At 45.7% G+C, this 26,618-nt stretch overlaps 1 protein-coding gene across 5 annotated transcripts in view; it reads right to left on the reverse strand.

Moving 5' to 3' along the window:
• Nucleotides 1–22,901, reverse strand: part of LOC140735856 (myocyte-specific enhancer factor 2D homolog) — a 120,371-nt gene extending 97,470 nt beyond the window's left edge. For 2 of the 5 annotated variants that reach the window (XM_073061397.1, XM_073061392.1), the window contains exon 1: nucleotides 22,449–22,587. The gene's annotated coding sequence lies outside the window, so the exon portion shown is untranslated. Of the gene's footprint in view, nucleotides 1–17,763; nucleotides 17,979–22,448; nucleotides 22,588–22,857 lie in introns of those variants that run through there. The other 3 variants (XM_073061393.1, XM_073061394.1, XM_073061396.1) reach the window with 3 other exon arrangements.
• Between the last annotated feature and the right edge of the window lie 3,717 nt (nucleotides 22,902–26,618).

Genomic DNA, 26,618 nt, shown 5'->3' on the forward strand with positions numbered 1-26,618 from the left:
ATAAGACCATAAGACACAGATCAGAATTAGGCCCAGAGTCTACTCTGCCATTCCATCATGGCTCATTTATTACCCCTCTCAATAAACTTATTCTCCCACCTTTCTCCCATACCATAATCTTTGACAGCTTTACTAATCATGACGAGTTCATCTCTAATCTAATTTCAAATCTAACAAGTCACATGCTCCCTGCCCTTCAATCTAGCACAATGCCCCAATCCCCAAGACCATCCCACCTAGAATCCTTAGGCCTGTGACTTCTCACAGTCAGAAGTGTTGACGTAGTGTAAGGTTGGCCCCAATCTCCTCACTCGTATGGCCGTCACGGTTTAAAGGGTGCCACAGTAATGTAGTAGTTAGGGCAAAGCTTTACAGAACTATCAATTGGGCTCAATTTCCACTGCTGCCTGTAAGCAGTTTGTACACTCTCCCCATGACCACATGGGTTTCTTCCCACAAACATTCCAAAGACATACGAGTAGTAGTTGTGGACAAGCTATGTTGGCACCAGAAGAGCAGTCACACTTGCAGCCTGCCCCCAGCATATCTTCAGACTGTAATGCAAACAATGCTTTTCATTATATGTTACATGCGACAAATATAATTAGGTTTATTATCACCGGCACAGGACATGAAATTTGCTAACTTAGCAGCAGTAGTTCAATGCAATACATAATCTAGCAGAGAAAAAATAATAATTAAACTAAAGATAATAGTAATAATCAATAAACAAATAAATCAATTATGTATATTGAATAGATTAAAAAACATGCAAAAACATAAATACTGTGCATTAAAAAAAGTTAGACAGTGTCCAAAGATTCAATGTCCATTTAGGAAATCGGATGGCAGAGGGGAAGAAGCTGTTCCTGAATCGCTGAGTGTGTGCCTTCAGGCTTCTGTGCCTCCTACCTGATGGTAACAGTAAGAAAGGGGCATGCCCTGGGTGCTGGAGGTCCTTAATAATGGACGCTGCCGTACTGAGACACTGTTCCCTACAGATGTCCTGGGTACTTTGTAGGCTAGCACCCAAGATGAAGCTGACTAGATTTACAACCTTCTGCAGCTTCTTTTGGTTCTGTGCAGTAGAACCTCCATACCAGACAGTGACACAGCCTGTCAGAATGCTCTCCGCGGTACAACTATAGAATTTTTTGAGTGTATTTGTTGACATGCCAAATCTCTTTAAACTCCTAATAAAGTATAGCCGCTGTCTTGCCTACTTTATAACTACATCGATAAGTTGGGACCAGGTTAGATCCTCAAAGATCTTGACACCCAAGACCTTGAAGCTGTTCACTCTCTTCACTTCTAATCCCTCTGTGAGGATTAGTACATGTTCCTTCGTCTTACCCTTCCTGAAGTCCACAATCAGCTCTTTCGTCTTACTGATGTTGAGTGCCAGGTTGTTACTGCAGCACCATCACTAGTTGGTCCTGTACGCCCTATTATCACCACAAGAGATTCTACCAACAATGGCTGTGTCGTCAGCAAATTTATAGATGGCATTTGAGCTATGCCTAGCCATGCAGTCACGTGTATATAGAGAGTACAGGTGGGCTAAGCACGCACCCCCGAGGTGTGCCAGTGTTGATCGTCAGCGAGGAGGATATGTTATTACCAATCCACACAGGTTGTGGTCTTTCAGTTAGGAAGTTGAGGATCCAATTGCAGAAGGAGGTACAGAAGCCCAGGTTCTGCAACTTCTCAATCAGGATTATGGGAATTATGGTATTAAATGCTGAGCTATAGTTGACGAACAGCATCCTGACGTAGGTGCTTGTGTTGTCCAGGTGGTCTAAAACTGTGTGGAGAGCCATCTGCCACTGACCTTTCATAGCAATAGGCAAACTGCAATGGATCTAGGTCCTTGCTGTGGCAGGAATTCAGTCTAGTCATGACCAACCTCTCAAAGCATTTCATCATTGTCGATATGAGTGCTACTGGGCAATAGTCATTAAGGCCTCACATTATTCTTCTGAGGCACTGGTATAATTGTTGCCCTTTTGAAGCAAGTGGGAACTTCCACCCGTAGTAGTGAGAGGTAGAAAATCTCCTTGAATACTCCCAATAGTTGGTTGGCATAGGTTTTCAGAACCATTCCAGGTACTCCATCAGGACCTTCCACCTTGCAATAAAGCTAATCTTTAATGTTTCAGGGCTCTCTAGTGCCAAAGAACCACCCCTCACCCTGGCAGGGAGTCCACACACCTGGTCTGTGGGATTGGTCAGCCAAATTCACCTATCCTGCTCCCAAGTCCTTGTCCTCTGGTCCCAGACCTGAGCTACAAAGCAATACTTCTGTTGTCAAGAGATTATACCCCGACACCTCAGTTCCGCCTCAAAGTTCAAAGGGGATTGCTTATCATATACGTCACCACATACTACCCTGAGATTCATTTGCTTGTGGGCATTCACAGTAAATACAAAGAAACACAATAGAATCAGTGAACAACCAATGTGCAAAAGACAACATACTGAGAAAATACAAAAATAAGTAAATAAACAAACAATAACTATCAAGAACACAAGTTATCAAAACTTTAAAAGTGAGCCCATAGGTTGTGAAAACAGTTCAGTGTCAAGGTGAGTGAAGTTATCCATGCTGGTTCAGGGGTAATAACTGTTCCTGAACCTGGTGCTGTGGGACCTGAAGCTCCTGTACCACAAAGAAACTGTTTCTGTGGGATGAGCCTGGAGCACATACTTGCTGGTACCTTGGAGTGCGTTTAGATTATGCCTCAATTCTCCAGTAACATACGCCATGGACCAGGGGAAAAATGAAACTGTGAACAAGTTGCTGGCAGAAATCTCCTGAGCAGCCACTTTATCCATGGGAAACCATACTCCTATGTGGATAAAAAGATGCTCTCAGCTCCAAACAAGGCAGCCACCCTGACAGAGACTCCAACAACATACGAGTGACAGCAGAGGCCTCGATGAAACAACAGTAAGTGCTCAGTTATCACTGAGGCCACAGAGCCACACACACTGGGTTCTACACACAAGATACAGAAGCACTTGACGTAGACCACACTAGACATCATCTCCACCAATGGGAAACATACCAAGGTCTAGATGCTGCACCTTGCCAACATGAACACAGCTGCACCAGGCCCCCAAATGTGGAGAGTATTGCCTCTGCTGCCATTCTGTAAGCAACAAAGCTGTGACCCACAAAAATTAGCAGCCTAGAGTTGCACTGCTCTCAAGGTGAACTCAAACTCACAAAATCAGGCGGCGTTGTTGATAGTGAATTGGGTTATTGTAGATTACAGGAGGATGTTGATCAGGGAAGGAAGTGGCAAATCAATTTCAATACAGATAAGCAGAAGGTGATGCATTTTGGAAAGTTAAACCGCTGTAGGGCAAATTATGATTAGCAGGGTACTAGGGAGCGTAATGGAACAGAGGGACTTAAGGATGCAAGTGCATAATTTGTTGAAAGCAACACCTCAGCTGGATAGTCGTGAAAAAGGCACTTAGCATGTTGGCATTCATCAGTGAAGGCATTCACATATGAGGTGCAAGTAGTATTACTTTTTGACTTGAGTTGTAAATGCACTTTATTATTTGTAATACTACCTTTGTGCTCAGTGTAAGTTATATGTACTGTCTCTGCACCTTGGTCCCAGGGAGCGCTGTTTCGTTTGGCAGTATGCATATGGTTGATTGACAATAAACTTGAACTTTGGGTATAGGAGTTGGGACACTACATTGCAGAAGTGCAAATTGTTGACGAGGCCACGCTGAGAGTACTGTGTACAATTTTTGGTCATCCTGTTAGAGGAAAGATGTGGTTAACCTGAAAGGAGTGCAGGAAGGAGTTAGAAGGATGTTGTCAGAGCCTGAGGTTGGCCAGGCTAGGTCTTTAATCCTTAAAACATAGGAGAATGAGAGGCAACTTTATAGAAAAGTTTAAAATTATGAGAGGCATAGATCGCGTGGGTGGTAACAGTCTTTCCATCCAGGGTAGGGGAGTCCAAAACCAGGGAGCAAAGACTTAAGGTGAGAGGGGAAAGATCTAAAAGGGACCCGAGGGTCCCTTTTTCAAGTTCTGGGTGGTCAGTGTGTGCAATGAGCTGCCAAAGTGGTTGAGGCAGGTACAAAAGTTTAATTTTAAGAAAAGGCATATGGAAGGGTGGGGCTTAGAGGGATACGGGCCAAATGCAAGAAGTTGGGACAAACTAGGTAGGCACCCCGGTTGACCAATGGGGCCACTGACGATATCAACTGCCGGGTTTTGGGACACAAGGAGGAATGCGGAAGCAATCAGACTGACAAAGGCTGACTGTCCTCTGTTGCTAGTATAATTGCTCAGTTTTAGGGTGGGCAGTGAGGCAAGATGGTCCTCTGGTACTAGGTCAAGCAGCAGTGAATTAATAGCTATTACAAGCTAGACCGAGATAGCAGCCAAGAGAACCACAAGGCACAGAGTTACACACTGTACAGCACCCACAGCTTGCTTTGTTTCTCCCTCCTCCAGTTTCCTCTCCATCCAGGTGCCTTTCAGCTCCACTGGACCACAGTGGCAAGATTATTCACCAACATCTTATACCAGTAAGTGTACATCAGACCTCTGATTTCCGGACACACCCCTTCTCTTTCCGTGCATTCTGTCTAGAGTTCATGTCATGTTCTACCAGGTGACGTTTGGTCAGAGCTGCCATCTACGAGTGGAACTGACATGATTGGGGTGGGTCGCTCAGGGAAAATGCATGACTCAATGGAGTGCTGGGTGCTGACTCAATGCAAGGGCTGCATCTCCACTCTGTTGCAGCTCTGAGCTCCACCGGGTTTAACCACAGAGGGGGTTTCGATCTGATTCAGCCCAGCTTCCTTCCTCAGCCTCCAATGCACTCAGATGTGAGGAGGGAGCAGCCCACAGCAAACCGCTGAGTGGATGAACCAGATAGTGGTTCCTGCGTGGCCACACCAGCCATCAGACGCAGGGAACCTCTGCGCCACCCACCCCCCACCCCCGCCAATCAACCAGAAGCAGATTCCCGAGCAGGAATTTCTTCAGCCAGAGAGTAGTGAACCATTGCTGCAGATGGTTGTTAAGGCTGAGTCACTGGTTATATTTAAAGCAGAGGTTGATAGGTTCTTGATTAGTATGGGCATCAAAGTTACAGGGAGAAGTCAGGATAGAGGGCATAATAAATCAGCCACAATGGAAAAGCAAAGCAGCATTCAATGGGCTGAATTGCCTAATTCTGCTCCTGTCTTACTGTCTCAGAAGTGGAGCAACAGACAGAAACTGCTGGAGGAACTGAGGTGGTCCGGCAGCATCTATGGAGATGAATAAACAGTCGATATTGCGGGACGAGTCCCTTCATCAGAACAGTGGGGGGGGGGGGGGGGTGGGGGGAGGAATTGCCATTACAATCACAGGCTGCACAGCATCCAGTGTACAGCAGTCCAGCAGTAAATAACAGTTAGTTCACTTGCTCGGAATAAGGGATAAATGTCAACCAAAGATGGCAGAACTTGGGAAGGCAGAGAGAAAGTGTCCTGTGTCCTTCTGCACAATAGCAGCTTCAGTTGGCAAAGTAAGCCATTCTGTCCCTCAGGCTCATTCCACAACTCAGTAAAATCAGAACTACTCTTAACTTTTCACCTCAGTGGCACTTCCCTAAGCTCTTAATACCTAAAAATGTACAGATCTCTGTACTGAACATACTCAGACTCACCCTCCGAAAAGGTTTCTTATCTATCCTGAATGGCCAACCCTCTTCTTTAGACACTACAGCCTCAGGATTCATCACTCAGGCCTCAATACCTTGTTGTGCAAATGGATCCTTGATTTCCTCACTTGCCAACAGTCAGTTCAGACTGGCAACTAAATCTCCTCTGATTATTGACTACAGGCCCATGAGACAGTCCTCATCGGAGAAGCAGAGGTGGAGAGGATCAGCAACTTCAAATCCCTTAGTATCATTACTTCAGATGATTTGCACTGGGTTCAGCCACTACAAAGAGAGCACAGCAGCACCGCTTACTTCCTTAGAAGTTTGCAAACGTTAGTCATGTCACCCAAAACTTTGATGAATTTCAAAAGATATGTGGTGAAGAGTATAATGGCTGGATGCATCACCACCTGGTTCAGAAACACCAAAGCCCTTGAACAGAAAAGCTTCGAAAAAGTATGGATACAGCCCAGTTCATCATGGGTAAAGCCCTCCACACCACTAAGCACACCTACAAGGACGGGTGACACAGGAAAGCACCATCCAGGCCACGCTCTCTTCTCACTGCTGCTATCAGGAAAGAGGTACGGGAGCCTCAGAACCCACACCACCAGATTCATGAACAGTATTTACCCTTCAGCCATGAGGCTCGTGAACCAAAGGGGATAACTTCACGCAACCCAACACAGAATTGTTCCCACAACATATGGACTTACTTTCAAGGCCTGATCTCATGTTCCTGATATTTATTGCTTATTTATTATTACTTTTTGTATTTGCAGTTTATTGCCTTTTACACACTGGTTGTTCGTCCATATTTTGTGCACTTTTTCAATGTCTATGGCATTTCTTTGTATTTGCTGTAAATGCCCACAAGAAAATAAATCACAGGATTGTATATGGTGATATATACAGTAGGTACTTGATTAATAAATTTACTTCGAAGTACAGCATCTTCACTTCCACAGGAGACTAAGGAAATTAAGAAAGTCAGAATCAAAATCAAGTGTATTATGATGTCATATGTCGGTGATTTTTTTTTGTTTTGCGGTAGCAGAACATTGCAATACATAATAATAAAAACTAGAAATTACAATAAGTAAAACATATATATAGACATATTATACCTATATACACACATAATTAAGTAGTGCAAAAAAAAAGGAAAGAAATACTGAGGTAGTGTTCAGGGGTTCATTGTCCATTCAGAAATCTGATGGTGGAGGGGAAACATTGTTCTTAAAACATTGAGTGTGTGTCTTCAGGCTCCCTGACCACCTCCTTGATGGAAGCAATGAGAAGAGGGCACGTCATGGGTGATGGGGGTCCTTAACAATGGATGCCAACTTTTCGAGGCATCATCTTTTGAAGATGTCCTGGATGCTGGGGAGACGAGTTGCCCATGATGGAGTTGGCTGAACTTTCTACAGCTTTTTCTGATTCTGTGCAATGGCCCCTCCATACCAGGAAGTGATGCAATCAGTTAGATCAGGTACCTTGAGATTCGCTTTCTTGTAGGCATTCACAATAGAACAGAGCAATACAATAAACTCAGTGAAGAACTCCACACAAAGACTGACAAACAACCACTGTGCAAAAGACAGACTGTGCAAATAAATGAATAATACTGAGAAGATGAGTTGTATCGTCCTTGCAAGTGAGTCCACAGGTTGTGGAATCAGTTCAGAGTTGAGGTGAGTGACGATATCCACACTTAGTCAGGAGCCTGATGGCTGTATTACCCTCACTTGTCCTTAAGCCTGGTGGTGTGGGACCTAAGTCTCCTGTACCTCCACCCCACTGGCAGCAGTGAGAAGAGAGCAAGGCCTGGATGATGGACTAGTTGTCTTGCCCTGGAACCGGCACTGCAGTACAAGTTGCAGAGGCCTGGACAGGGCTGCCCTGCCATTCTTTATGCCACACCTCCTGGCCTCCATGCTCAGGAGGTGCAGGAAACAGAGTTTGACGGAGGAGCAGGGAGATGATACAGTTACAACGAGTTCTTGCCTCACCACATTCCTGACGCCAGTGAGGGACTTGGTACACACCCATTGCAATCAGGACAAACCCTCAAATAGGCACATTGTAGACTGGGTTGACGTAGGCATAACGTGTTTGCCTGTGTGCTCTGTGACTCTCTCAGTCAGTGCATACAATAAATTTGCTGCCTACACAGCATACTCCCAAGAGTGTTACCTACCAGACTACATTCCACTTCCCCTACCACCTATGAACTCAGCATCTCATCCCTTGTAAGTCTCTCCAGGATTCATGGCACTCTTTCACAGTTCTGCAATTTTACCAGGACAGTAAATGTGCACCTCAGTGTCTCTCACTGTCTCAGGACATTGCAAGAAAGTTTTACAACAAGGGAAAGACAGCAATCAGTGGTTAGACAGGCAGCAGCTACAGCAGGTGGGAAGGTGGGACACCAGTCACTAAGAATCAGGTTTAGTATCACTGACATGCTGTGAAATATGTGATTTTGCAACGACAGTACAGTGCAATACACAAAATAATCTATAAATTACAATAAGAAATATATAAAATTAAATAAATAGAGCAAAAACGAACAAAATAGTAAGGTAGTGTTCATGGTTTCATTGCCCATCCAGAAACCTGATGGTGGAGGGGAAGAAACCGCTCTTAAAAGGTGGTGCGTGTCTTCAGGCTCCTGTACCTTTTGTGTATTATCTCTGAGGACAACGTTGGGTAACCTCTCAAAGCTCCGTGTCGGAATGAAGCAGTCATGCATGAGGAGGAGCAGGTCATTCTGTCCTTGTAACGGCTCTGGCACTCAGTAACATCACAGCTAAGGTTTCCAGTCAGTTTCACATCCCTGCGCCAACCTCAAATCCTTCATGCTTAAAAACCTAACTAACCCTGCTTTGAATATATGGAGTGACTGGGCCTCCACAGTCTCCTCGGTTACAGAATTTGAACCATTCACCAGAGAACAAAATTCCATAAGACATGGGAGCAGAATGAGACCAATTGGCCCACTGAGTCGGTTCCACCACTCGATCATCGCTGATATATTTCCCTCTCAACACCATTCTCCTAACTTCTCTCCATGACCTTCGATGCCCTTACTAACTTACCAGCCTCCTGCTTTACATATACCCAATGACTTGGCCTTCACAATCGTCTGTGGCAATTAATTCCACAGATACATCACTCTCTGGCTAAAGAAATTTCTCCTCATCTCTGTTTAAAATGGACATCCTTCTGAGGCTGTGCCTTCTTGTTCTAAACACTCCCACTACTGGGACCATCCTCTGCACATCCACTTTATCCCAGCCTTTCAACATGTGATAGTTTTCAATGTGATCCTCCTTCATTCTTCTAAACTCCGGGAGATAGAGACCCAAAGATATCAAATGCTCCTGTAAATTAACCTTTTCATTCACAGAATCATTCTGGTAAACATCCTCTGAACCCTCTCCAATGCCAGCACAGTCTTTCTTAGACATGAGGATCAAAACTGCTCACGATACTCCAAATGTGGTCTGATCAATGCCTCATAAAGCCTCAACATTATATCATTGATTTTGTGTTCTAGTAAATGAATGCTAACCTGTCTTTGCCTTCTTTACTATGGACTCAAGCCGGCAATTAACCTCTACTCTCTCTAGCTGCACGAGTGCGGGGCCGCACAGTAACTGAAATGTTCCCATGCACGTAGCCTTTGTTGCCACGCAGCTGGAATTTTCTTTTATATGTTTTATTAACGTGCCACAGTTTCCAGGCCTGTAAAAATTTCCTGCTCAGAGCAACAGTCGGTCCGCGCAGCTGTAAAAAAATGTTAGCGGAAACACTGAAGTTACCCTTAAGGGAATCCTGCACAAGGACTTTCAATTTCTTAATTATTTAGAAAACAGACTACACCTTTATTCCTTCTACTAAAATGCATGACTATACACTTCCCTACACTGTATACCATCAGCCACTTCTTCCTGTTTCTTCAACACTACATGCCCCTCCACCTATCTTTGTATCATCTTCAAACCTGGCCACAAAGCCATCAATTCTGTCATCCAAATCATTGACGTTGACAGAGTCGCCACATCAACCCCTGCAGAGCAGCCACTAGTCACCACAAGCCAAACAGAAAATGTCTCCCTTATTCACACATTTTGCCTTCTGCCAGTCAGCTAATCTCCTATGCATGCTAATATCTTTCCAGTAATACCATAAGCTCTTATTTAGCATCCTCATTTAGCACCTTGTCTAAGGCCCTCTGAAAATCAAAAAAAATTCACTGACTCTCCTTTGTCTATCCAGCCTGTTATTTCCTCAAAGAATTCCAACAGATCTGTTAAGCAAGATTTCCCTTTAAGGAAACCATGACCCTCCCAACCCAACAAGTCCGCACTGCTCAATCACATCCATATGACCAATTAACTTGCTAACCTGCACCTGCAGCACCCAAATGAAAGCCATGCGGTCATGGGAAGAAAGTACAAACTCCTTGTGGAGGTGGATTTGAACACAGATTGTTGACAGTGTAGAAGTGTTATGCTAACTGTACTACTTTGCTGCCCTAAAGAGCTCCTAATATTTTCCCCAATGTTCTAAAGATCACTGGGGTTCTTTTTAGAGCAGGGGTTCCCAACCTGGGGTCCATGGACTCCTTGGTTAATGGTAGGGGTTTATGGAATATGAAAAGGGATGAACCCTGCTTTAGAGTATTGTGGAGAATACTGGGAGGTGTCAACCTGGGTAGTTGTGGTACAGCACCTAGTAGATCCCTGCTCACCCGGATCCAACAGTCACCTGTCAGCTGTTGCTCCAACCACTGACGCCCTCCTGTCTATACTGACCAACTCCCCTCTTTCTTTCTAGTACTGATGAAGGGCCTGGACCTGAAACATCAACTGTCCATTCCTTCCATAGGTGCTTCCTGACCTACTGAGTTCCTCCAGCATTTTGGGTGTTGCTATAAGATACCTAGTGGTTCTGGCTTTAATCTCCCCTTACCAGCTACTGGCCCTTTTTTTTGGACAGCAGGAGATTTTAAGAAGGGTCTCGGCCTGAAATGTTGATATTGCTTCTCCCTATAGATGCTGCCTGGCCTGCTGCGTTCCACCAGCATTTTGTGTGTGTTGCAGGGGATTTTAAGAAGCCATCTCTCAGTGTAGCAGCATTTGAAGTATCGACACTGATGATAAGGAAGGACAACAGTCAAGGAATATAGATCTCACAGCAGAATGAGAATCAGGTTTAATATTACTGGCGTATCTCATGCAATTTGTTGTGTTTGCAGCAGCAGTACAATGCAACACATAAAAATAAGAGATTATACATTATAGTCAGAAATACATACAAAAATTAAATAGGTAGTGCAATAAACAAATAAAAAAAAAATGTGAGGTAGTGTTAATGAGTTCACTATCCATTCAGAAATCTGATTGTGGCAGGAAAGAACCTTTTCCTGAAACATTGTTACCATCAAGGAGGTGATATGGGAGCCTAAAGACCTCCTTGACCAGAGCAATGAGAAGCAGGCACATCCTGGAGGGTCCTTAATGATGGATGCTGCCTTCATGAGGCCTCGCCTTTTGAAGGTATCCTCGATGCTGGGGAGGCGTGTGCCCATGATGGAGCTGGCTGAGTTTGCAACTTTCTACAGGTTTTCCTAACCTGTGCAGTGGCCATTCCATACCAGACAATGATGCAAACCAGTTAGAATGTTCTCCACGGTCTGTCTGTAAAAATTTGCAAGTCTTTGGTGACATACAAGTGTCCTCAAACTCCTATTGAAATATAGCTGCTGCTGTGCTTTCTTTGTAATTGCATCAATATGTTGGTGACCTACTATTAATATCACTGGCGGACATTAACTATCGAGGGAGGTGCTGTTCACAGTGGGGCCTATTTATTCAGGGGAACGTGGCTTTGAATTCACATCTTATCTGTCAACTATTACAGAGTAGTCGGCTCTGTCCTCGTCACAGAGTTGCAACTCCACAACTCACTGGATGCACAGAATCCAACCCCATGCATCAGTACTTGAAGCCAAACCCTGAGAATTCTGACTAGGGTAAGGGAGCTAAAACAACATCATATTCGGTTGATTATTTTTAGAAAAAGAAAGTGCTTTGTAGTCATTTTGTAGTATTAATTTATGAACAGAAACAAGACAAAAATAAGAACTAAGCCATACTTCCCACTCCTGAGAATATTTGGGTCCATTTCCCAGCAACAGGAGGCTGGTGGGTAGCCAGAGGAACAAAACTCTGAAGATGTTTTTATATAAAAATAAAAGATGTCATCATTAGAATTGCCTGAAAAGATGATGGAGATTAACACAAGAAGAACTTTCAGGGAAAATTGGATAAATACTTCATAAGCAATAATCTTTTTAAGTGTGAAAGGTTACAGGGAGAAGCATGAGAATGGGGTTGAGATTGATAATAAATCACCCATGTCTGAATGGCAGAGCACTAAATGGGCCAAATGGCCTAATTCTGCTCCTGTGACTTATGACATGGGCCTGATTGGTAAATAGCTACTCTGGACTACAGTGGTGCTAGAAAGTTTGTGAACCCTGTAGAATTTTCTCTATTTCTGCATAAATATGACCTAAAATGTGATCACATCTTCACACAAGTCCTAAGACTAGATAAAGAGAACCAAATTAAATAAACACAAAAACATAATACTTGTTCATTTATTAATTGGAAAAGTGATCCAGTATCACATGAATTTGTTCGAAAAAATATGTGAACCTCTGGGATTAAGCCCTCTACAAAAGCTAGTTGAAGTCAGGTGTTCCAATCAATGAGTAGAGATTGGAGGTGTGGGTTGAGAGGGGCCCTGCCCTACAAAAAAGACACAGTCAGGTTACTGACAGCAAGCTTTTCTCAAGAAAGATCTGTTTATGTGCACCATGCCTCTATCAAAACAACTTTCAGAGGACCTTAGAAGAATTGTAAAGATGCATGATGCTGGAAAAGCCTACAAAAGCATTTCTAAAGACCTGAGTGTTCATCCGTCCACAGTAAGGAAAGTTGTCTACAGATGGAGGAAACTCAGTACTGTTGCTACTCTCCCTAGGAGTGGGCGTCCTGCAAAGATCACACCAAGAGCACAACGTGCAATGCTGAAGGAGGTAAACCCAAGGGTAACGGCAAAAGACCTGCAGAAATCTCCAGAGCTCGCTAAAGTCTCTGATCACGTGTCCACGATAAGGAAAACACTGAACAAGACTGGTGTCCATGGAAGGACACCATGGAGGAAACCACTGCTCTTCAAAAACATTGCTGCATGTCCTAAGTTTACAAATGATCACTTTGGTGTTCTACAATGCTTCTGCGACAATGTCCTGTGGACAGATTACGCAAAATTGAACATTTTGGTAGAAATGCGTATTGCTATGTTTAGAGGAAAAAGGGCACTGCACACCAACACCAAAACCTCATCCCAACTGTGAAGCAAGGTGGAAGGAATATCCTGGTTTGGAGCTGCTTTTGCTGCCTCAGGACCAGGACAGCTTGCAATCGTTGACGGAACAATGAATCCAAAATTGTATCAAGACATTTTACAGGAGTATGTCAGGGTAGCAGTCTGTCAGCTGAAGCTTAATAAAAGCTGGAAAATGCAACAAGACAAGACAAGAGTAAACAATAACAGAACGGTTTAAAAAGAAGAAAATTTGTGTTTTGGAATAGCCGAGTAAACATCCTGACCTTAATCCTATAGAAATGTTGTGGAAGGACCTAAACAAGCAGTTCATGCAAGGAAGCCCACCAACATCCCAGAGTTCAAACAGTTTTGCATGGAGGAATGGCCTAAAATTCCTCCAAGACGATGTGCAGGACTGATCAACAGTTAACAGAAACATTTGATTGAAGTTATTGCTGTACAAGGGGTCACACCTGTTACTGAAAACAAAGGTTCACATACTTTTTCCAACATATACATGTAAATATTGGATCATTTTTCCCAATAAACAAACAAACATGCATAATGTTTTTTTCCTGTTATTTATTTAATTGGGTTCTCTTTATCTAATTTTAGGACTTGCTAGAAGATGTGATCACGTTTTAGGTCATATTTTTGCAGAAATAGAGAAAATTCTACAGGGTTCACAAACTTTCTAGCACCACTGTAAATCATCCTTTCAACCTTCTACATCTTGAGGTCAGAGGAAGGGAACTATTCCATAGCCGGGTGTACAACATTTGGTTATACTTTACAAATCAGTAATAATATCTCCTCCTTGAGACCATCACAGGACCAGCTCAAGGATGCACACTTAAAGCACTGCTTTACCCTATATACACTAGGCACAGCTCAAACGCCATCTGTAAATTTGTTGAAGACACCACTGTCGTCAGCAGAATCTCAGATGGTGACAAGGAGGCGTACAATAGATAGATCAATTGAATGCTGTCACAACAACAACCTTGCATCCAATGTCAGTAAGATCAAAGGAATTGATTGAGGAAGGTGAAATTTTGAGAACACACACCAGTCATCAATGAGGGGTCAACAATGGAATGAGTGAGCAGCTTTAAGTGCTAGGGTGTCAGCATCTCAGAAGATCTACTCTGAGCCCAGCATATTGACGCTATAACGATGAAGGCACACCAGTGGTTCTACTTTTTGGGAGTTTGTAAAGATTTGGTATGTCACCAAAGACTCCAGCAAATTTCTAGAGATGTGTGGTGAAGAGCATTCTAAATGGCTGCATCACTGCCTGATATGGAGACTTCAATGAACAGGATCCCAAGAGTCTAAAGGGGGTCATCAACTCAGCCATGACAGGTACAAGCCTCCCCACCATTGAGGACACTTTCAAAAGACAATGCCTCCAGAAGGTGGCATTCATCTTTAAAGACCCTAACCTTTTGTATGAGTTGGTGAAACAGGAATGTTTAGAATCAGGGTTATTATTACTAACGTATAATTAGACCATAAGACTATAAGACCATAAGATATAGGAACAGAATTAGGCCACTTGACCCATCAAGTCTGCTCTGCCATGACTACCCTCAGAGGAGCCTGAAGATCCACACTCAACGTTTTAGGAACAACATCTTTCCCTCTGCTATTCAATTTCTGAATTGTTCATGAACTCTACCTCGCAAGACGCTAGACATTGCAGGCCGAGACCCTTAGACTCTTTCTTTCCATAGATGCTGCCTAATCTGCTGAGTTCCTCCAGCATTTTCTGGATTTCCAGCACCTGCAGAATCTCATGTTTAACACTAATCACTGCCTCCCTTTTGCACTGTTTATTTTCTGTAACTTACTGTAATTTTTGTCTTACTCTGTACTGCTGCCAACAAAACAGCAAGTTTCACGACACACACCACTGATAATAAACCCGATTCTGAACATTCCTGTTTCATACAGAAGGTGCTGATAGTTAAAGGGGCAGTGCTGGCTTGTTTTGATAAGTTTGACCCATCAGTGATCTACTAGCTTGGACCCAGATTAAGATGAAAGGACCACCCCAAGAGCATTGAAAACTGCCTTGGATAAAGAAACAGGCAGGAGACTGAGTTGTCATCATTGCACCAAGATTCAAGAACCTAGTTTCCTTCCACCCGAACCAGGTCTGTAAATGGTTACAGCAATGACACGGGTCAAACACGCAAACCAGAATTCAACAGTTCCATTCTCCATTCCAATTTACCCACATCTAAGCTACACCTGGAGTAAAGTGATTTCTTTTCATCACTGCCTTGAAAGGCTGCCTTCATACCTGGAGTCAGCCCAGTGCCTTTAAGATTACCCCAACCAGGAAAAACAGTCCCTGCATCTCACTGTAAAAGAAGTTTGGCCCATGATGTCTAAGCCAAACACTAGGCAGTATTGAACTACTGGACATGATCCATATCCATGCATTCCCTGTCTATGCAGCAGCCTCTTAAAATGTCACTATCGTTATCTGCTTCCAGCATTCTCTCTGGCAGCCCGTTCCAGCACCTACCACTCAGTGTAAAGCACTTACCCTGCACATCTCCTTTACTCTTTCCTAGTTTCACCTTACAGTCCCATCCTCCAGGACTTGGCATTTCTATGCTGGGTGATAAGATTCTGACTATCTACCCCACTGAGCCTTATAACTGTTTTTTCCTCTCAGGTCGCTCCTCAGCCTCCACCATGCCAGAGAAAGGAACCCTAGCTTGTCCGATCTCTCCTCAATGCTTGCAAGCTTTAATCCAGGCAGCATATTGGTAAACCTCCTTTTCACCCTTTCCAAAACCCCTACATCTCCCCTACAATGAGGTGACCAGAACTGGGCACAATCCTCCAAGTGCAGCCTAGGCAAATGTAGAGATATTAGAATATAGTTATGTCTTTCAAACTGTTTAATCTCTCCTTTGTACCAAACATGAGCTGCGCCTTAGGAACGAAATGTTCAGAACCCTTCTTTATCTGGCGTCTCCGTAACATCTCAAGTTCTGGCCTCGCCACTACAGACAGCTGCCTGGGTTCCAGCCTCTCCAATGCTCTCCACCTGCCCTTTTAAAAACTCCTCAAAATCTCTCTTTATCCAAGCTTCAAGTCACTTGCCCAAAGGTCTCCCAGGTAGCCAGATCTTTATCACTGCAAGTAAAGGTTTTTGATTATTAGATGTATAGAAGTCTCAAGCACACACTACACAATTTCTTTAATCAAATCATGGTTACAGCTGAGCAGGAATTTTACAGAGAGAGAGCGCCACAGAGCTGACTCACAGATACAATCAGACTTAAGGTGGGTGGTTATGTTGAGAAACAATAGAATTAGACGTTGCTCTCCTAAAGCAGAATTAAGCAGACTCTTGCCAGAAACTCTTAATATCTTTACACAGTATAAGCATTACCTCCATCGGACAAAATCTGCAAAACTGTTTTAGGCTGCAAGGAGGAATGTACTGGAACACCATCAATGAAGCAATTTTTAATAAGAAAATCATCCCTCATTGCAAGGATCACCAATTTTCACAAGTTATGAGGAGGAGCTGCTGAATGAAAGTACGGGGAAGCTAGATTAATATCAGTAACTACCAGGTACTGAGGAAGAAGGGTTAATGAGGGTCAGAGTGAAGAAACTAGACTATCAATGTAGAGGCCATGGGAGATTGCAGACGCTGAAATTTGAAACAACAGAGATCAGCTAATCCACTGAGTTCCTCCAACCTCTGGTAGATTATTAATATAGACAGTAGTACAGGGTGCTAGGAGCCAAAGACTACTGAGAGTTTAAGAAATCTGGAGTCATTCAGTGGAAAGAAACCCTTTGGCCCATCAAGTCTGTGCCAACCAATTACACTAATCCAATATTTATGTTTATTTGTTTTTTAGCAATACAGCATGGAACAGGCCCTTCAAGCTGCACTGTCCTGTCATTGGGACAACTGAATCAATGTACAATGACCAATTAACCTACCTGTCTTTGGACTGTGGGAGGAAACCTACGCAGACACAGGAAGGAATGTACAAACTTGCTTACAGAGACAGCTGGAATTGAACCCTGAACTCTGACACTAATCACACTGCTACTGTGGCCCATGGGTCTCGTTTTGTCTTATTCTCATCAGCCTCTCCTCAAATCCAGAGACTAGGAGCAACTTACAGTGGCCCATTGATCTGTCAACTGCAAGACTCTGGGACGTGATAAGAAAGCCACGGAGAGAACATGCCAACACCACACAGACAGCACTCACAATCAGGTTTGAACCCAAGTCTCTGGTATAGAAGCAGCAACTAGACTAACTGTACCAATACAATCTAAAGTTTAAAATAAATTTATTATCAAAGCATTAGTATGTCACCATATACAACACTGAGATTCATTTTCTTCACAGTAAATCCAAGAACCACAATGGAAGCTATGAAAGACCACACCCCACAGGACTGACAACCAACCAATGTGCAAAAGACAAGAAGTTGTGCAAATACAAAAGAAAAAAACAATAATAATAAATAAGCAATAAATATCTAAAACATGAGATGAAGAATCCTTGAAAGTGAGTCTATCGGTTGTGGGAACAGTTCATAGATGGGACAAGTGAAGTTGAATGAAACCATCCCCACTGGTTCAAGAACCTGATGGTTGAGGGGTAATAACTTACTGAACCTGGTGGTGAGTCCTGAGGCTCCTGTACCTTCTTCGCGATGGCAGCAGTGAGAAGACAGCGTGGCCTTGACGATGGATGCTGTTTTCCTGCGACAGCGCTCCAAGCAGATGTGCTCAATGGCAAGGCGGGCCTTACCCGTGATGGACTGAGCCGTGCTGGAAGAAGGTGGTCACCAAATGACAGTTCAAGGGAATGAAGACTGAAAACTCCTGGAAGGAGTTGGAAGGATATAAGTTTCTGTCGGATGTTATTGGCATTTGCTGTTTTTACTTCAGGATTTCCAACATTCATTTGATGATAAAAGGGATGAGTCCAGTGGACAACTGGAGACTAAAGTTTTTTTAAAACAGAGAGTGGAATACACTGCCAGGGTGGTGGGGGGGGAGGAAGATACACTAGGGACGTTTAAGAAACTCTTCCATTGGCATGTGGATGATAGAAAAATGGAGGACTATGTGGGAGGGAAGGGTCAGATTAATTTTAGAGGAGGTTAGAGGTTGGCACAACATGATAGGGCAAAAGGCCTGTACTGTGATGTAATGTTCTATCCTATACCTTTATGATAATTAAGCAATCTGGATTACTGATGCAGAGTTCAGTAAGGGTTACTGAATTATCAGAAGAGATCATCAGTAACATTGTCATGAGACAGGCAGAGTGAGGGGAACATTCCTACTTATGGAAGAGTCTGGCTGTGGATGGGAAGCAAGCTGGACCCTCCTTTGTGCAGGCCAAGAGATTTGCTGCTATTGTTGCTTATGTTGTTCTACTGAACAATGTGGACACACTGTGTTGGCACTGGAATGTCTGACAACACTTTTGCGGACTGCCCCCAGTGCACCCTTAGGTTGTATTGGTTGTTAACGCAAAGAATACAGTTCTCTGTATGTTTTGATGTTCATGTGATAAATAAATCTGAATGTGAAAATTGATATTTATTCTACTCTCTAGATGCTGCTGAGTTCCTCCAGCATTTTGTGTGGGTTGCCATGTTTTGCATTCTCATTGTTATTTCCCTTTGTACGACCTTGATGTGCTTGTGTCTCTCCAGATACCATTCAAAACAAAAGATGATCACTGTTTCTGTGACTCTGGGTCATTGGAGGGAGGTGCTAGGTCCAGGACTAGGAAGATGTGGCAATCGGCACTGATAAAGGGTCTCGGTCCAGAACATCTCTATAGATGCTGCCTGACCTGCTAGATTCCTCCAGAATTTCCTTGATTGAGATAAAGTGCAGAATAGGCCCTTCCAGACGCGCCACCCAGCAACCTCCTATTCAACTAACACACACAAAATGCTGGAGGAACAAACAGCATCTATGGAGGAGAATAAATATTGATTTTCACATTCAGATTTATTTATCACATGGAAAGTGATTGAAAGTAGGTACTGAGAGGATGTTGCCAGCAATGGTGGTGGAGGCGGATACAACAAGATAGGTACATGGAGCTTAGAAAAATGGAGGGTTATGTGGTAGGGTAATTCTAGGCAGTTTCTAGAGTAGGCTACATGGTCGGTACAACACTGTGGACAAAGGGCCTGTAATGTGCTGTAGATTTTTATGTTCTATGGACATCGAAACATACAGTGAACTGTGTCGTTTGCATTAACAACAGTCCCTGATGAATGGTCTCGGCCCAAAGAGTCGACTTTTTACTCTTTTCCATAGATACTGCCAGGCCTGCTGAGTTCCTCCAGCATTCTGTGCATGTTACTTTGATTTCCAGCATCTGCAGATCTTCTTTTCTTTGTGAACCTGCTAGTTAACCCTAGCCTAATCACAGGACAATTTCCAATGACCGATTAACCTACTAACTGGTAGGTCTTTAACTGGTATGCCTCGATGTACACTTCATAAATTATTTAAATCTATATCCAGTGGAAAATTGTTTGGAAGACATTCATACAACTGAAACTTATGCCTCGACATCCTCGAGTTAAAACTCCATCAGTCTCACTGCAAAGTAAGATGATGGCAATTGTATAGACAGCAGCAACAGAACACACCTCGCTTCCCAATGAGGGCCAGGCAGTGGACGAATCAGACTTTTTCCAGCAGGGGCCAGAGGCTTAGAGAATCAGCACTGTCTCTTCACTGATGTAGCACACAGCACTCCCAAACACAACAAATATCACGACACCAGCCCGGCTCTGAGATTAGAAGCCACAGAATAAGATCTATCTGCAGGCACACCACGCTACTCTGAGCATGTACAGAAACAGCGAGATATAAAACCTCTCATCGTGTTCCTGATCAGCTTCAATTATTACAATGAATGATGCACAAAATTCATCAAGGTCTTGCTGACAAAGGCAGGACAGGCAGCACCCAAACATTTAATATAACTATCGGGGTGGAGGGAGTAAAACAGAGCAGTACAGTTAGTATGATGCTATTACAGCTTGGGGCATTGGAGTACAGAGTTCAATCCTGGCATCCTCTGTAGGGAGTTTGTACGCTCTCCTGTGAACCGCGTGGGTTTCCTCCCAGTCCAAAGAGCTACCAGTTAGTAGGTTAATTTGTCTTTGAAAATTGTGTTGTGGGTAGGCTAGGGTTAAATTGGGGGCTGCCGGGTAGCACGGCTCATAAGGGCCAAAGGGCTTATTTCACTCTAAATAAATTAAAATAAAACAAATGAAGACCGAAGAGTATACCCAGGTATTGTGATGTGGTGACTGGACCCCTTTCAGAAGGGAACTCAAAGGAAAGAGAAAAGGAAAATAGCAGGGTTGTGGGTAAGAGAGACTGACGGGGAAACATAAACAACACGACGGGCTGAACAGCCTCCTTTGTGTACTATCATTACACCATTGCATCAAAAACACACGCAGGAATCATTCCAATTCAGAGGCAGATTTCTACACAGGATGCCAGGAACATTTCAAATGCGATGGGCACACTGGCAGCAGTTGCCTCGAATGGTGGCTGCATTAGATCTCCTGACCACAGGAGATGGGGTAGCAACCCCAGTTAAAGCAGGAAGGTCCAGAAGAGGGCACGGCATACCATAATCGGCATCAGTATCAGGAGGGAAGCCACACTGAGAGGGGAGCTGCAGTGTTGGCACAAGGGCACGGAACAAGGTGTAGCAGCAGGGAGAAGGGCACAGTGTGGGCAAATGTATCAGGTGGCATTGAGAGGGAAGAAGGGTGAGGGGGCATGGACAAACCCCCTGGAGGGTTCACAGGCACCAGGGAAAGAGACAATGGTGCTCCTAAAAGGATTGGTCACCTGGTGATGGAAGAACAAGGCATGCTGGGATGGCTGGTGACACTGGACAGGGAGGGGGCAGAGACCAGGATGGGGGCATACTGTGTGTTTGGGAAGAGCAAGAGCCCAGGGGTGGGGGTAGGGGGCAAAGTCCTGGGAGTGGTCAAAGGAATGGGATAATGATAAAGGTGAGTGTGAGGGCAGTGAGGGGGAGGGATGTGGCAAGAGCCAGTACGAGTAGGAGGGAAGGGCAGAGACAATGAGAGACGTAATGGTGTGGGTGGATGGTGGGAATGGAAACAGACAAGAGCCTGCAAGGCAAAAGGTGGGAGCAGGAGCCTGAGGCAACAGTGAGTGAGGAGATCAGAGGCCATGCAAGGGGCAAGAAACTGAGGGACACAGGGGAGGGAGCTGGAAGCAGAAGGCTAGGAATAAGGAGAGGGGATGAGCCTGGAGACAAACAGGATGAGGGAGGGGGGAGTAACTATGAGTTGGGGGAGATGGTCGGCGAGGAGAGGGGGGTGATGGGGGGAGAGGGGCTGACAGGGGGTGATCTGGGTGGGGAGGGGATGATTGGAAATGAAGGGGATGATCCGGGGGAGGTATAAAAGGGGTGAGAAGCAGGAGGGGAGGGGATGTATGGGGGAAAGGGGTGATCAGGCAGCGGGAGGTGATGGGGAAAGGGAGGTGGTCAGGGGGAAGGGGTGACGGGAGGGACTGAACGGTGATGGTGGGGAGGGGGTGATCGGGAGGGAAGGGGTGATGGGGGTAGGGTGGGAAGGGGGTGATGATGGAGGGAAGGGGTGATGGGGTAGGGTGGAAAGGGGGTGATCGGAGTGGTTGGTGGTGATGGGGTAGGGTGGGAAGGGGGTGATGGGGTAGGGTGGAAAGGCAGTGATCGGGGGATGACCCATGGAAAGGGATGAATGGAGCGGGGAGGGGGTGATCCGGGGGAGGGGATGAAGGGGGTGATCAGGGGCCCGGCGACAAGGGGGGAGTGGCCGTGGACCAAACAGGTTAGAAGGGAGCAAGTACCCGAGCACGGGTGGTGGGGAGGGACTGATCGGTGCTGACGAAGGTGGGGAGGGGGTGATAGGGGTGATGAGGTGGGAAGGGGTGATGATCCAGGAGAGGGGATGAATGGAGCGGGGAAGGAGAAATCAGGGGCCCGGCGATAAGGGGGGAGGGGCCGGGGACCAAGCAGGTTAGAAGGGAGCAAGTACCCGGGGACGGATGGTGGGGACAGGAGCCCAGGTACAAGGAAGGGGCAGGAGGCAGTAGTCGAGCAAAGGGGTAAGAACACGGAGACGGGGGTGGGGGGTGGGCGGAGAGGCGAGAGAGGGAGGGATGGAGCAGGAGCCCGAGGACAAGGGGGGGCAGGGAGGGACAGGAACCGGGACGAGAGACGTTGGAGATAGAACGCGGGACGGGCGCCGGCCACAAGAGGCACAGTTCCACGGCACTGACCTGCTCTGAATCCCGGGTCCCCGCTCCCCGATTCGGCCGCCGCCGCTTCTCTCCCGTGGCCTCGGACAGAAAACAAGGAGAAACCCCGCCGGCGCACCCAAACCTGCTAGATCCCTTGTTCCCACCCCCGGCCCTTCTGACGGCAAACCTGTATCCAATCGCCGTCGCGCTCCTTCCGAGTGACGGCCATCCAGCCAATGGGCTGGCGAACAAGAGGCGGAGGGGCGGGTCCTGGAACTGTCAAGTTAGGTCTCGCCGTTACGTATTACTCCGCATCCCGTTCCCGAGGGAGCAGACGATGTGACGGTCGACCCACAGCCGCCGATGTCACCGGATCGGCGGCTGAAAGCACGGCGTCGGTCACTGACCTGGACGCGGCGGCTCAGGCCATGCAGGGACTACCTCTCACCTCAGAGTAGGGCGGCCGTGCCTGCAAACTCTTTGTCGGCGCGGATGAGAATGGAGCTGCGCCGGAAGTGACGTCAATAGTGGGATTGGGGCTGGGTGAGAGAAAATGATTGACAGATCGGAGCCGGGGCGGATCGGGGTAATGGTCAATGAAAAGACTTTGCGGAGCAGGCGGAGTTTTAAAGCTGCAGATAAGATGGTTGCATTTACGCAGATGTTAATTTCATTAAAGGTTCAGGGAACATTTTCAATAAGCAAGGCTGATCTTATGGGTGCTAGGCAGGTTTTAAAAGTTCAGGCAAATTTTCATTCGTTCCCTTCTAAATTTCTACGTGGATGAATCTGAACCGTGCACGCGGCCAAGAGGAAGGAAAATACAAAGGGACAGTGCTGATCTTTAAAGGGTACGTCCACCCTTCACTTTAAATTGACATTCGAAGTTCAAAGTAAATGTATTATCAACGTACATTTATGTCACCATATACAACCCTGAGGTTCTTTTTGTTGCGGGCATAACCAATAAATCCATAAAATAAAATAAAATCAAGTAAAATAGAATCAATGAAAGACCACAGCAACTTGGCGTTAAACCAGAGTGCAAAAGACAACAGACTGCAAATACAAAAAGAATAAACACAATAATAAATATCAAGAACGTGAGATGGAGTTAAATAAGGCGAACTCAATGCTGGCATTCATTTCGAGAGGATGTTGCGACCTAGCTGCCTACGCGATGCGCAAGGCAGGGCAGCAGGATATGGAGGTCGAGGTGTGCCCATGAGCAAGCTCCCCCTCTCCATGCAGATGAATCCAAAGGAACGGTAGAGACCGATATAGTTTGGCACCAGATTCGTCACAGGAACATTCAGCGTATGTAAGACAACCTGAGGGATTCCAGCTCCAGATGTTTCCTCGGGGTAAACCCTGAAGCCTTCCCCATGAGTGGGTGTAGGCCCAAGGCAGTGGAGGTTTGAGATCAGAGTTTTCCTTCTCTTAGATAAGCTACCAATCCCCCGAAGCGACTGGTTTAACCTCTTCTCCTGTCAATAGAAATGGTTCCGCCGGACTTAGTAGCTAAGCCACACATAAGGAGGGCCAGAAGCTGGACTTGGTTATCGGACGCACGCACGCTATTGGGAGCAGTTAATAGGTAGAGGGCGCCTTGTATGCACAAGGGCATCACCAGTTAATTAGACATGTGCGTGGTCCGGTGTGTGTGTGGTTACGAGTGTGCAGTCCCGTGTGTGTGGGTGCGACGTGCCGTGTGTGTGTGCATGGTCCTGTGTGGGTATTTATGTTTGCGCACAGTCCCGTGAGGGTGTTCAGACACATACACTGCGTGTAACCGTTACGTCTCCTGCGTCCTGAACTGTCGAAGCCGGTCTTGTGTATCTGAAGCTGCCTCTAATGAACTGTGTTAATCCCTCCCTACAGAACAACCCCAACTAACCTGCCCCCCCCCGCTAAACCCTGACTCACCCCCGCCCGCCCCCACAAATCAACCCCTGCTAAACCCTGTCTCACTCCCCCTTCCCATGCAGATCAACCCCAGCTAAACAGAACCCCCCCCCCCCGCTAATCACCGTCTCACCCCTCCCTCCCCGACGGAGCAACACCCACTAACGTGCGCCCCGCGCTAAACTCTGTCTCACCCCCCCCCCCCGCTCCCCTCCCCCATCGATAGCAGTAATCAGCTTTAGTGTGAAGGATTCTCGGCTGATTAATCCCGGGACACACTCGTTCAAAGCGATGGCAACACCAGAGCTGCCCGACCCCCTGGCGGGACGAGGGTTAAAATGACTGGGTCACCGGCAGACTGGACAAGGACAGGAGGAGGATCTTCCGGAGTGTGTGTGTGTGTGTGTGTGTGTGTGTGTGTGTGTGTGTGTGTGTGTGTGTGTGTGTGTGTGTGTGTGTGTGTGTGTGTGTGTGTGTGTGTGTGTGTGTGTGTGTGTCTCTCTTGCTGGGCCTTGTAGATCCTCGCCCTGCTCCTCCCCGCCCCCCCCCCCCCGAGACTCCCTGCTGGAGGTTCCACTGGGATCTTTTGAGCGTCGCGTTGCCAAAGCCCCATTGCTTCGCGACTGTGACTTACAGGAAGCTTGAACTCCTGCTTTTCTCAGTGGCAATTGCACCCTGCAATAACTTGAATTTTCAGAGCAACACCCCCCCCCTCCCACTTTAACTAATTTTTACAGAAGCACCATCGAGAGTTTCCTGACCGTCTGGTACGAAAATGGAAAATCCCTACAAAGGATCCTGGGGACAGCTGAACGTCTCTCTAACACCCGTGCGAGATATTTTTCAGGAGCCCTTGGCACTGTCAATGATCTCTCCCATCCATCCAACAATCTCTTTGACCCCCCTACCCTCAGACAGGAGTTGCCATAGCATTAGGACAAGAACTGTTAGGATGGAAAACAGCTTCTTCCCTCAGGCTGTGAGACGCCTGAACTCCCCGTCACCACACAGGTCTCATCGCGATACGTTATACTGTTTGCCTTTTAGCTTGTGTCCTAAGCGCACCTCATTATTTGTTAGTTTATTTGTGGCACATACTTCATGTGTGCGAGTTATACGTACAGTGTTGTGCACTTTGATCTGAAGGAATGTTGTTTCGTTTAGCGGGATACATGTATAAGTTGAAGAACAATAAACTGAACTTGAATTTGATTCAGACCATCAATCTGATAACACCAGGATAGGAGGAGTGGTTGATTCTTTAAAAACACAGGCGCTTACAATTCTCTACCCACATACTAAAGTTCAGGACATCCCAAAGCAGCCGAGAGCCACTGAAGCTTAGAAACAAAATTAAAAATGTGATTTCCCCCGCAGGCCGGAACATTGGAGCCGGATATCACGAGCATTCATCCCTCACCTGCAGCTGCCCTGAGAGAAGGGTGGGGGTTGAATTTACAGGCACTGTGGGGAAGGGGTTTTCCACTTTGCTCTTGGGGCGTGTCTCCAGTGATAATGAGCAGTGACGAGTTCGGGTGGTGTGTGCAGCTTAGGGAGGAGTTTCGGGCGGTGGTACACCGTTTGCAGGGAAGGGATGGACCCTCAGGGGAACAGATGCAGAGAGGGAACTTGGGATGAAAGTCCGTGGCACCCTGAACGATTCAAATCTCATAATTCAAGACAGAAGTGTAAAGAAGAGCAAAATAATCGTTACTCAAAACAAAACACAATAAGATAAAGAACACAATAATAATTTACTGCCCTCTTTACTGCTAACTTACTGCCCTCTACTGTGCCTATTGTCTCGTTTATTATTTATTGTAATGCCTGCACTGTTTTTGTGAACTTTATGCAGTCCTGGGTAGGTCTGTTGTGTAGTATTTGTGTGTTTTACGTAGTTCAGTGTAGTTTTTGTATTGTTTCATGTAGCACCATTGTCCTGAAAAACGTTGTCTCGTTTTTACTGTGTACTGTACCAACAGATATGGTCGAAATGACAATAAAAAGTGACTTGACTTGATAATACAATGAATATAAATGCATAAGATAGTTAAATACATTGTATTTTGATTGTATTTCCATAATGACTCTAGGCACAGGAGTGTCTGTACATAAGATGACTGACAGGAAATGATAATGAAGTTGTGGTGGGGGCGTGGAGGGGTGGGCTATTGGGTGGATCTGCCTTACTGCGTGGGGAAAGTAGCTGTTTCGGAGTCTGGTGGTCCTGGTGTGGATGGTATGCATCCTCCTCGCTGACAGCGCGGGTGGGATCCTTCAAAATGTTACTGGCCCTCTTCTGGC

This window comes from Hemitrygon akajei, chromosome 11 (genome assembly GCF_048418815.1).
Source record: "Hemitrygon akajei chromosome 11, sHemAka1.3, whole genome shotgun sequence".
Taxonomy (NCBI): Eukaryota; Metazoa; Chordata; class Chondrichthyes; order Myliobatiformes; family Dasyatidae; genus Hemitrygon; species Hemitrygon akajei.